At 41.6% G+C, this 13,086-nt stretch overlaps 1 protein-coding gene across 22 annotated transcripts in view; it reads left to right on the top strand.

Annotated features, from left to right (window-relative positions):
• BAZ2B (bromodomain adjacent to zinc finger domain 2B) overlaps window positions 1–13,086 on the top strand; it is a 1,481,286-nt gene that overhangs the window by 322,982 nt on the left and 1,145,218 nt on the right. For all 22 annotated transcript variants that reach the window (XM_085645472.1, XM_085645482.1, XM_085645489.1 and 19 more), the window contains one exon: window positions 2,097–2,136. The gene's annotated coding sequence lies outside the window, so the exon portion shown is untranslated. The remainder of the gene's footprint in view (window positions 1–2,096; window positions 2,137–13,086) is intronic.

Genomic DNA, 13,086 nt, shown 5'->3' on the forward strand with positions numbered 1-13,086 from the left:
CCCATATCATGGCTCAAAGCCTAAAGGCCTACAAACAAAACTCAATGACACGTACATGAACATGTCCACATTTGCGGAAAGTCATTTGTGAGACCATGTAAATCGGGGCCGTAAGTGCAGCAGCACCTTCACAGTGTGTATTCACAGAATGCTACAATTTTTTGTGGACGTCAAAAGGTTCCCGCCCACCACAAGACTGTTTATTGCAGAAGGTAGCCCCGTAATAAAGTATGCTCACCCTGCGTTAAAGATATAGCATGCACTGGAACATATCGAAGATAGGAAAACGAATGGACAATAACACATGAGAATTACCCCAGCCCACACAGCCCGTCACATTGCCGCGAGGCCTTCAAATCGGAATCCAGTGAAGTTTCATGGTCGAGTAACCAATTAGGGGGGAGCAACCATAAGCCCTTGTAAAGCAAGAAGAGCTGGTCCATCATCATATACCCAGTACATGCGCGCAGCATACAGCAGTGTTCCACGATTGAGGGGGAGATGGGAGGGGGGGGGCTGACAAATGCTGGACACAGAAGCACCGGAGGCTGCTGTAGCACAGTGCGTTCTCCTCCCGGCAGTGCCAGAATGTCCAGCGAGGTACCATAAACTGGGAAGCCAGCAGATACCTACATTGTGGGAGTGTCACTAATGGGGTGTTGTAGTAAGTATGCCTGCAGCGGGCCCCAGATGTCACGCGGGCGGGAAGAGTGTGGAAGTAGTTCAGCATAAGTGTGAAGTTGATCCTGCCAAAATATCATATCAGACAGCCAGTCCTTAAACTTGGGCGCTCTGCCCCTGCCCTGGTTCCATTAGAGTATTTATTTATAAAGTTTTATATATCGCGAACATGACCCGTGAGGGCATCAGAGCACTTTACAGATGATCAAAGGGAAGAAACAGGAAAGCAAATAACAACCTAATCAAGAGAGGTACAGACTGTGTAAGCTCACAAATTGAGGAGAGTTACAAGCCGACAAGACATTAGACATGATCTAACATTTGAATAAGTACTCATGGGTGTAGATACGGAGTCAAATTGTGAGACCTATCTTGCACCAAGAACGAGGTACAAGAGTTAGTATATAGATTGAAAATCATGTTAGACAACATACTCTATTGGTGGTTTTTATTTTTCCAGTTTGTGTCAGTTATTTTGTTTTTTATTCCACTAAGGCAAAGTCTTTGAAACACTCCCTCAAATTGTTCATAATGAAGGAGCAAAAGGCATTAAACATGCTTCTGCCCGATCTGTATATTGGAGTGCACAATTCCACTTCTCTTCTCCCTGCTTGCAAGTTGTAATGGAGACCCGGTGCTTGAGATTTTTATTTATACCTCTGTTAGTCATTTGAATAACAGCTAACCCCTATAGAAGAGGGAGGAGAAGAAACCATGTTATTGGAATTTAGACGACAAGAATGCCTTTTTATTAAAGTGAAAGAAACCGAAAACACAGTAGTGACACCTACTTTTTTCCTCACAATCTGGTTCCTACGTATATATGTAAACACGAAAATAATTTGCTTGGAGACCAATGCAATTAAATAGTTCCTAGTTCCAGAAGTTAACATTCCAAAACTTTGGAAATAATATTTTTTCAAAGCAGGCATGAGGTAATTATGTATTAGATGTAATATGTACCGGTTATTTACTGTTTTTGTAGACATTCAATGTAACATGTAGATCATTTCGGACAAAATAAGCCTTTTTTAAAATGGCTGCAAAAACTATTCGGGACATTTTCCTGGAAATACCTTTTTGTTTTGTGAAATGTTTTCTTGGCTTTCTGCATTTTCTTTGAACTGTTTTCGGATTTGAGAACCTTATACTGTGTCTATATGTTTGTCACCATAACCTGGTGAAATTCTTAGAAGATTAAAACGGTATGCAACAAAGTAAATCTGCTAACAATATCGGCATTTTAGCAAAATTGCAGCAGACAAATATTTGACAGGCTTACTGCTCGAGATAGTGTATCTATACAACTCTATTCTGAGATTTGATACATGCAATGCCATTTGCAGTTTTGAAATACCTAATGAACTATATTAGGAGGATGACATAACTAACTGTTGCTTATGTTTGTATTTCAGTTTGCAACGCAGTGATGGCACACAACTGACAGTTTTAACAGTAAGTACAAAAAATAATTTAACGTGTGGCTTTTCCTACAGTGAGGGGCATTGCACTGGGTTATTCTGTTTATATTTTGTAGCAGATGTAATGAACATATAGTAGAATTGATTGTTTTTTGTCTTCAGATGTTATGTTCAACATAACAGATTTCTATGTCTATTGTTTTAGGGTGATTGTGGTAATTTAAACAGCAAGCATTGTATTCGTTTTTTAATCTTGATTTTTATTAAATGAAAGTATGTCGTTGGCTCCGTGATGTATGATTTTGTAAGATGATAGGGTCCTAAAACAGAAATGTATGCTTTTTAAAATTGTTTTATACTGTTGTGGATTTGTCAATGTGGATAGGTATATGTACAGAAAGTACATTGAAAACGACAAACCTAGATTGTGTACATATGTAGTTCTCTGAACTGAGACTAGTTCAGTTCTCATAGCGTACCTGTTGTAAAACATCTTGCACTGTTAGCCAGACCTGTTTTAATCAATCACTTAATACTTTTTTAATTTTAGTCTTCAATAATTCTTGCTGTAGTGCAATGATTTCATCTCTACCCACCGATTTAACCCCAACCTATGGAGGACAACTTCTCTTTATGCTCCTAATGCCAGAAACGTGACCCTCTAGCGTGCACAGAGAACCAGTCTTGGTTGACTGTTTTTATTGTATGTATTTATTATATTTTTCACTGTTAATAAACCTATAAATTTAACAATCTTTTTAAAGAGTTCACCATAACCTACAAACCAAACCGGTCAATAAGTTAGTTATGTACGGCTCTCCTAGCGATCCATTAGCATTGTAATTGGATTGAAATCCAGTTAGGCAGTGCCATGGCATAGCAACAGTGGGAAACAAAGTTGTTTTCCACTGTGGCTTCTTTATGAAGGGAAGCACTCATTTCCCTTTAATTATCCACCTCCAGGAATCCAAGTGAGGCAATAGAATGGCCTCTGTCGGCCTCCGCTGCCTTCCGCGCCTTTCTCAATTCTCCACAGACATGAGGGAGGAGGAAGAACATGGGCAGCATGCTGTCTGCGTCAGTTGCCATATTCAATTTCAGCTGTGGTTCTCAGTTGACTGGTGCTGGAGTGAATGTAGAGCTGCACAGATATGGCTCTTAAACAGCTTGTCATTGCAGCACAGGGTCTGTGCTCTTTAGAGAGCCAGGATTGTGGATTTGATAGGGAGTGGGAGGGAAGGCGCAGAGAGCTATGGTGGTGGATGATAATAAGCCGGGTATAATTTCCTTTTATATTTGGATGGGGTAGAAGGAGAGGGGCTCTGTAAAAAGCTAATTGTATGGGCTCGATGGCAGGACAACATTCTTTCTAAATTTTAGTGCTGCAGACAGTAGGTGCAGAGTGTGGTTAGTTGGGAAGCTGAACACTGGGTACAGTTTGTATAATATTGGGTAGCTGTGAGTAATAGTGAACGTGGTATGGTGCTCGGTATGTTTTTTTATTAAAATAATTGCACTATACCACTAAAATGCATTTTTGTTAACAATATCAAGTTACAGACGTTGAACTAAATGCCCAAGATACAATTGAGTTCTGCAGCATTGTACCTGCTATAGGTACACTTTCTTGAAGTATCTCAAGACGTGAGACTGCAAACACTTGGCAGCCAGTGTTAAGATAGCAGCATTTCAATCCGCAATCCACATTGAAAATCAGTTGGCAAGCAACCATAGACCACATTCAGATTGTCCACCTCATTATATGACCTAAAGTTCAGTCAATCCAGTGGAGGGGCTCAGGGTTCCAACGCTCCTCCAAGGTGCCAACAGCCAGATTTTCTACCGCTTGGTTTCAGGCAACAGGGAATCCTTCCTCTAAGCTTTGTCTCTCACTCTCCCCAACTGATCTTAAGACCCAGGGTCTACAGGAAGTCATAATTTGAAGTTTGTATAGTCTACTTCTTCGGAATGATTTCCTGACTAAAACCATCGGAGATTCCTCGTAGCCAAGGACTTCAAACCATGTGAAGCATGTGGAATCAGAAATGGTTTTTCAGATGACTCACACACTCTGTATGTATTACCTGCATTCCACCATATTTTCATAACATAAAAACAAGTGTGAAACGCAGCATTGCATTTGTACTAGATACATGCCAGGTGCGGTCAGCTCTTCAAGCCTACAACACACAATGTGTTCACATTTTATTCCATATGCATACCAGATTCCCTTTTCGTCCATTCTCCTACCCTCTTTGCTCCCCCCTCATGTGCCCCATGTCCTCCGATCAACCCTCTGTGCTGTTGCTTAATTGGGGTTGATGATTTCTGTGGTCCACTGTCGGGAGAGGTACCATTTCTGCCTAAATTTCCAAAATACCCTCTGCATTCTCATCCCTATACATGTCACTCACTCAACAATCCTCCCCTCTGTAACAGCCTGTTAACTCAAGTTAATGACCCCGGTTTGGCATTGTCGGGCATGTGTGGAGAACTGCTGTGTATGCATATGTTTGCCTAAAGCAAATCCAATGCAGCAAACCTGTCTCTAATCTTCCAGTCCATTTCCCATTTTAGGCATGGGTATTCATCTCCTCAGTCAGGGCTTTCCTTTGGACATAGAGCAACAACGATCGCTAGCTAGTAACCATATGTCCAGATTATGTGTTTAAATGATAACATCCCATCTTCATCTTGGGCATGTCACTGGACGTGTCACGAATATTATATTAAGTCTTTGCGATGTAAAATGGGTGTGGTGTAAGTTGTAAAAATGAGAGCACTTAAACCTAGCATTAATGGCCAGCAGCCTCTTTTCCCAGGACTGGCCTTCATCACAGCACAGTATCGCATCTTGCAGCAGCCCAGCAATATAATATAATTGTTGGTCCGGCAACCCTAGACCTCCAAACTCTCTATTCAATTTATGTAACAAACCAAGGGGTTTGCCCATATGATTTCCACATATCTTAGGCTGTGTACAAGAACAAAAAACAAACAGTATAGAGCGGGGATCAATTCTAACCTGTGGTACTTTTTCACACTTGAATTATTAATTCTCAATGGAAACTTGACTTAATCAGATATTGCCTACTGGTCAACACAATTTATTCGAAGTATCAAACAGTAAATATATCTCCAGTCCCGTTTTTTTACTTCAAAGTCTCTGAATATTATATAGACATTAGTTAACTATGTATCCCCTATGAGCAGATTTACACACAATCACACAATCATTGTCCTTCACTGTTCCGTGTATACATTATAAGTATGTATGTAATAATTTCAGTTCATAATCCACCTGAAGGTAGTCACAATGGCAGGGAGTCAACTGGGGAACCCTCTGTTTAATATTTTACTCCTTGCAGAGAAACCAAATTATTCTAAAGTCCATTATGTATAGATAGACTACTGCACTTATAAGGCTCCACTTATACATTTCGAGCTGTATTGAATTGTGGCCTACTCAAGAGAAAAGAAAGACAAGAAAGCACATACCTATAGGACAAATATAAAGTAATTCGCTCTCTGGGGAGACATGCAGGCCCAAAACACTTCTGCGCGAATTCCTGTGGTGCTATTACCATGCATGCACATATAAATGTAGGATTTGCCTACAACTTTGTGTCCGGGCATAATATTGTCATCTGTTATGTGCAGAGGATCAACAAAACACATGCATGAATTGGTGCATGCTCAGTCTGCAGTGCTGATTGTGACACCCAAAGAGTAGCCATTTAAACCAGTCTCAGACCTGCAGGGCCTGTGAGCGCAGTTTACTGCCACTTTGACTTGGTATTTAAAACTACTTGCCAAGCCTTAAACTCCCCTTCTACTACATATAGGTCACCCTAAGGTAGGCCCCGGGTAGCCCTATGGGCAGGATGCTGTGCAAGTAAAAGGTTGAACATATGCCTTTATTGTGTGGCATATCCTGGTAGTGACAAACAGCCAAATTAGGTTCTCACTACTGTGAGGCCTACTCCTCATAGGCTAGCATACAAAATCCCCTTGTAAATATTTAACTGGTAATTTCTGTTCTGAAAGGAGTAGCATTGCCATTTTTGTTACGTTTAGAATGGTAGTGATAAATCCTGCTTATTTGTGTAGTTGGATCTTACATTACTAATTTAGAAATGCACTTTTAGAAAGTGTTACTCGATAAATTGGGCAACCCAATAAACCTTTGGATGCTTGGGTAGCAAGAGATAAGTATCAGGTAACAGTGCCTTCAAGGGATTTCATTTAAACATATTTCAATAAATGTATCCAAAACAATTTATGAAAGCCCACATTATTTTCACCAAGTATATAAATCGTTAAAATCAATTAAGAAAATCATAGAAGAATATGTCAAAAAAGAACAAACTTTGGGTGTATACTTTTTGTTCAAATTTATATGATTAAATAATTTAGAGAAAACAGGTACAAAACATCATTCACGTGGACAAAAATTAATGAGATCAATTGTCTTATAAATCTTATCTCAAATTCACTTTTGTAATCAACCCATTTCTAACACTTATTTACAGAATATAAATTATCATTGAACCTACAGTGAATAACCCCAATATAACAATTTATAGAAAAATGGGTTGCATTGTCAACGTTTCGATCTTATGTCGTAAAATATCTAGAAGACCATCTTCAGGATCCAACATTTCATATGTAGACTGATGACCCCTATATAAAAAGAATAATCACAAGAATTGTGTTTGTCAGTAAAAGACATCTTGGAAAAAGAGATATACTCCAGGAAAAAGTTAAAGAAATTGGAGAAAGAACTAAGTTAACGTGAAAGAGAACATTTTAACTTCAATTAGTGCTATAATTTATCAAAAAGAGATACTGTGTAGAGGAGATGGAGCAACCATCCCCCACCAGTTGTGTAGTAAAGTTGAAGCAAAAGTTTACTTAAGATGAAATCAGTTAAGGACTTTTCAACAATTACTCCTGATGGATAATAGATACCTCAGAAAAATCTAAAAAGAATAAATCAATTATCCACCTATACCCACTTGGATTAGGATATTAATATCATGATCTGTTGAATCTGACTTCTGCCGTGAAAGACTTATAAGTCGTCGCAAATATGATTGACACACACTTGGTGAGTGTTAAGTAAGTAATTAATCAACAAATGTAAATTTAAATCATAATCATTATAAATGTTTCTGACAAACCTTTTATTTAATCGATTTTGTTGAGCTAAAGAAATTCAATTAAAAGGAATCTCCGAGAGAGAAAATTTCTTACTTATGCCAGCGATGAGCTGGACTTTCCATGTGGAGCGCTTAGTGGAACATCCCCGTTAGCGCATGACCAAATGGGACTCTTACTACAATAAACTGCAAACAGCAAAACACGAGTAGTAAATGGACTGAACAATATTTGTATAGAATAGATAGTGTTAGATTAATCAAAGTAAAAAATGACCTTACTGTTGCCAGTGATTTATTTAAATTGCACTTAGCGATCTTGGTTAGGTTCTCGCCGTTTTACATTAAGCGAGTCTACAATTGCGATATAAGGGCAAAAAGATAAAGACGGACGCTAAAGTATGAGCAGTTTTTAAGAAAAAGCATAAAGAAACATAATGTATTAATGTTATTCTTACATGTCAAAAGTTTCTACCACCGTCGAAAATCAGCGTCCAAACTAAGGCAAGACAGTTTCAGAGTTCTATGCTTTTTAAAAAATGTTTTGTTTTACTCGTTTACTTCAAAAGAGCTTAGGAGGCATTGGAGGCCTGAGTTCAAGTCCTCTTTTGTCTCTATGTGCATGTTACAAAGCAAAGTTCCATTTACGATAAGGTCACTTTACATTTCATGGGGATAGGACAATCCTATTCGGTCAAACTGAATCTGATCTGAAAGATGAGTACTGTATCTTCCTTGGCAGCTGCAGCACTTAATGCTGTCTTTTGCAGCCCTGATGTCAATAATGCACATTAACAATCACAATGGCCACATACGCCTCCAACCATGTAGTGCCCGGGCTTCATGTCTGCCAAGCCTGGCCCCCTCCTGATTGTTGTATCCATGTCTGCACATCAGATCCTTTCTTTTTTGTTCTGTGACCAATGTCACCCGAGACACTGGCCCAGAATGTCACTTGGTCTTCCAAGTCATTCAGACTTTAGAAATACTTTGCTCTAGTGTGATTTTTTTTTTAAAAATTTTTTTTAATAACAAATGTATCGATATGTCCTTAAATCGTTCAAAGTGTTTAGTCTTAAGATGACTGCATATAGTACATCAGTTGCCAATGCCACTAACCAACCTAACATATCATTATTAAGTACAAACTAAATTCACAACCTTCCTACTGCCACAATGCGTCATGGAAGTTGCATGCTATATTCTTATCCTGGGCACACTCCTTCCTTATGTGCTATTCCTGGCGATACCATCCTTTGCTCAAGGGAGATATAAATTTGTGGGCAGTCACTTGCTTTATAACTCAGGCTCTATTGCCATTCAAATATCCATCCTTCTCAACTGGCCTCCAGATTTCCAGTCACAATCTGTATCAGGTTTTGCAACTTTCAGCATCATAATTGTCTTGGTTCAACGTGGAAACTGTTTATTTCCAATAACTGTATGACCGGCATTGGACATAGCTGTAAAGACCATCCTGCTACCTCAAAGAGTGCGACAGGCACCGCTTTCCAACATTCTATGTTATCTAGCAGTTCTGTGTGTAGGCTGTCACTTTTCTGTTAAAACCTTATGCAATTTCAGAGACAGCCCAATCCCATTTTAAAAAGACTTTTTTGGGTTTAATAGGAATAATATAGATACATAAATTGAATAAAATTGACATTTGACTCAAAGCGTAGAAAGCCATTCATGAATTTCCCAACTAGGAATCGCCTCGTCCTGCCAGCTCATCCATTTCTTATCATCATTCCCTGAGTAAACTATTGTGGTGTGGTGCTTATGTCAACTTGGTCCTATGTTTGTGACACTACTTTGATTACTCTTAATTCTAGTGGCCTGTTCTCAGCAAGCACCTCCATTTTGTGATTATGTTGTTCCAATTGTATAGCTGGTGGGACTGAACATAGAGTTCCTACAAAGATAGAATTTGTTCTCAAGGTTTGCGAGAACCCACACTCCACTTTCAATAGCAGCATCTACAAGATTGAATATCCCTTTGTTGGATGTCCCACCTTTTTGCACTCATTTAATAAAGACACTTCCTCAAGCATCTGGCTTGTCCAGAGCCGAGGTTCCCTTGTATGTTCCTATCCTATGACGTTCATCCTCTGCTTGGTCTAGAATATTATCCATGTTACGTGTGGGAAGCCATGTGGCGTTCTTTTCCCTATTTGTATTGGGCAATTTATCCGTAATGCGTACACTATATTATATGGGGTCTGTTGGTAACTAAACTGTGCACTTAATGACTGAAGATGCTTCAGCGCTTCCACACTTAGTGGCGACATGTAGGTTCCTTTTTAGGTCTCGGCTGCGAAAGGCTGCGCTTGCGCAGTCTCGCTCCGAGATTTAATGAGTTTGAGAAGAGGGGCTTGAACCCGCCCCTCTTCTTCCCTGTTCTCCATTGGCTGGCCTAGTAAATGCTGGCCAGCCATTGGAGAAGAGGTCCCGTCACTCTAATCCTGCCCCGTCCTTTTCGGATCGGGGGGCGTGTTTTTTGCGAGAAGTCTCAGGGAGGAGACAACAGCAAAACACGCCCCCCAATCCGAAAAGGACACTCCCTTTCTCCGAGGCATTTTCTGCTGTGCCTCGGAGAAAGGCGGTGGTGTCCTGGCGTTGCTCCCTCACCTGATCTCCTTGTTCGTAAAAAGACAGACTCTCTCCAGCGAATATTCTTAACTCACACGGCACCGGTCTCTTCATCGCCGCGTCCCTGCACCTCTGCACAATGGAGATTTCCTCGGCGCCCGCATTCCAGACCAAAAAAAAACCTCGCGAAATAGCTCAACCACTTCCTTTACTCTGCTCCCTAAACGTCATCATATATTTACCTTTTTTTTTTTTAAAGTTAAAAGGGTCTCTTTGTATGGACTGTGTCAGGGGCAGGGCCGCCCCCTTCCCGCATGACGTCATGCCGCTGTGAAGGAGGCAGGGAGGGGATTTTTGATTTGAGGGACGCTTGAGAGAGCTGGCTTTATGGCGAATGGACACTTTGTTGCTGCTGGACAAGCTACCAGAGAAAGCAGGGGAGGAAACCTAGAAGGTAAACTTTATTGTGCCAATGTTTGTTTCACAGACCGAGATAATCCTCTGACAGGCCATGTGCTGCGTTTGTGTGTATTTTTCTGCCAAACCTAGAAGGTAAACTTTATTGTGCCAATGTTTGTTTCACAGACCGAGATAATCCTCTGACAGGCCATGTGCTGCGTGTGTGTGTATTTTTCTGCCAGGTAGTCTGTGAGCATTCGCAAATAACTGTTGTACGTACGGTGGCTCCACCGCGCCTACTTGGGAGCCTGGGTGGGTGGGCCGTCGTGAGCGTGGCAGTAAACATTTTACAGGAGTAAAGTGTTCAGTTAAGGATGCTCGCTTTACACGTGACGTCGACCCTGAGGTTTAACAATTAGGGGTTAAAAAGGGGGTATTAAGGGAATCTACACTGTACGTTGTGTCGTAGTCTGCTGACGCTGAGGAGATGGGGTTCGGTCCAGCAGTGAGATGCGCCCGTGGGGCCGTGGGCACGTTACAATGGGCTTTGCTACTCCCAGACCGTGCTCTCTGGTGTTGTGATCCCTCTCCCAGGAGTGATCCCTCTCCCAGGATTCATGACGATTGCTCATCTTGGCGGCTGACCGTTCACAGGCGCCCTCACCCGAAGCGTCTACCACCATGAAGTCTTCTGTGATGTATACCCGCTCCCTACTACGCTCACACACAAAACCTACGTCAATATTTTTGTACCCAATGAGCTTGCTTCATGCGAGGCACAAATAGAGAGGCGGGAACATTCTCGTTTTTAACTTGAGAGCTTACTATGTATATTGTGTTCCACGCGGTTTGCCCTAGAATCTGTGCTCCCATCAGCCACGCGTAACCTTCCAGATGCGTTCGAAGGCATTGGGCATTGCAGCTGCACTTCAGCGACATGTAGGCACTATGGAAACACTGAAACACGTTTTGATAATATGACCGAAATTAGCTTACATGTTTTAGACCAGGCAGTACAAGCAAGCAGCATCTATTCTAGACCACATGTGTCTCCCATTAACCCTTACTAATCCAGTCAAACCGTGAGGGGGCGGGGCAGGGGGGTTGGGCTGGAAGTGTTGAAGAGCTGAAACCTGATGTTCCCTCCCTGAAGGCAGTAAGAATCGTAATGCTTTTGTGCACCTCCGGTGATTTGCGGTCTTGTATTTCTTCCACAACTATGTTGCCAGTGCCCAACCACCCACGGCTGGGCTTGCCAGGAGCCTCCATGTCCCCATGAATATCACGTTGTTTCAGCACGATCGAGGAGACTTTCTGACTACATCTTCCAGAATGCATTGTGCTAAATGAAAACACAGGCCTAGAAACAGGGTTTCTGTTTCACTCGAACAGTTGTCTGGTAAAAAATCTTTCAAACACACCAAGTGGGGAGACATCTGTTATGTATGTTATACTCCCCTCTGGAATGTGTGTGAAGCCTGCATGTTACAGGTTTGATGCCAGGCTCGGTGGATTCAGCCTTTCAGCTTTCGGGGTTAATAAAGTGAGTGGTATTGTGTACACGTGGTATGTACAGTGACTCGAAATGTGGTAAAAAGCGCTATGTAAAACATTTTATCGGTATTAATAGAAATCGAGGCACAAAGGTGTGAGGGTATTGAACATGTGGTGTACAGATTCAGTAGACTCCCACCACAGGCACCCAACCTGCTGAACTATCTCCCCTGCTTTACGATGATACTCCAACCTACTTGGAATACAGAAAGTTAATGGGTACAACCCGCATCATGGTTTACCAGCATTTTATGCCCCCCAGCGGCGCATAATAATATTGCAAGCCCCAAAGTCTTGTGTAGGAGGCCACATGTAATAATATCCTTTTAATATGCAAGCGGGGGCATTTCATCCCACTTAATAAGTGGTTTCCGTATCTGTCGAAAGAGTGTTCAAGTTGCCCCATGTCAGGATTGAGTGGTTTATTCAGTCCTTCTTTTCGTTCCATTCTGAGACTTAACACGCCCCCGAATCCGAAAAGGACACTCCCTTTCTCCGAGGCATTTCTGCTCTGCCTCGGAGAAAGGCGGTGGTGTCCCGGCGTTGCTCCCTCACCTGATCTCCTTGTTTTTCTTTGTTAAAGGAGGCATCACTTTCCTGTCACAGACGCCGCACCTCTGGCCCTCTCCCCCATCAAGTTACAGGCATACTTAATACGCGCAGTGTCGGATATTGTGGGATGGCCCAAGACCTCATGAGTCATATTTTAACTCGGCACGAGATATTAAGGAAAAGCTTTGAAACCACGGAAATGTCACACAAAAGCACACATGCTTGTCTGAACTTTGCAGCTATGGGCCCCCGGCCATGGCCTTCTTAATTGACTCCGCCACATCATTGAACGATTTTATCCGTAATTCTACATTTCATGAAGTCAATTAAACAAAGGAACGAAAAATGTATCAACGCCTCTAAGCCTTTACTCGTATCTCCTCGCCCTCCTTTCATCGGAGAGCTTTCCCATTTTTTATCGCACTGTCCTTTGCTGACTGCGCTGTTTAAGCCCAAACCTACTATGATACAAGCATTTACAATGCAATGGTCTCGGCATTGGTAAAGTTAGAGCTATTGGCATTGCGCATGACAATGCCGTTTCTTTAAATGTTTTAGAAACATAAACAAAAATAATGTCATGAGCAATGCCAATAGCTCTAACTTTACCAATGCCGAGACCATTGCATTGTAAATGCTTGTTTAAGGTTGCAAACGGTCCAATTTGCAGAATCGGGCCGTTTGCGACCGGAAAAAAGGCGTTTCCTGGGTACGAAACCCTATTTGCC

This window comes from Triturus cristatus, chromosome 3_1 (genome assembly GCF_964204655.1).
Source record: "Triturus cristatus chromosome 3_1, aTriCri1.1, whole genome shotgun sequence".
In the NCBI taxonomy this organism is placed as follows: domain Eukaryota; kingdom Metazoa; phylum Chordata; class Amphibia; order Caudata; family Salamandridae; genus Triturus; species Triturus cristatus.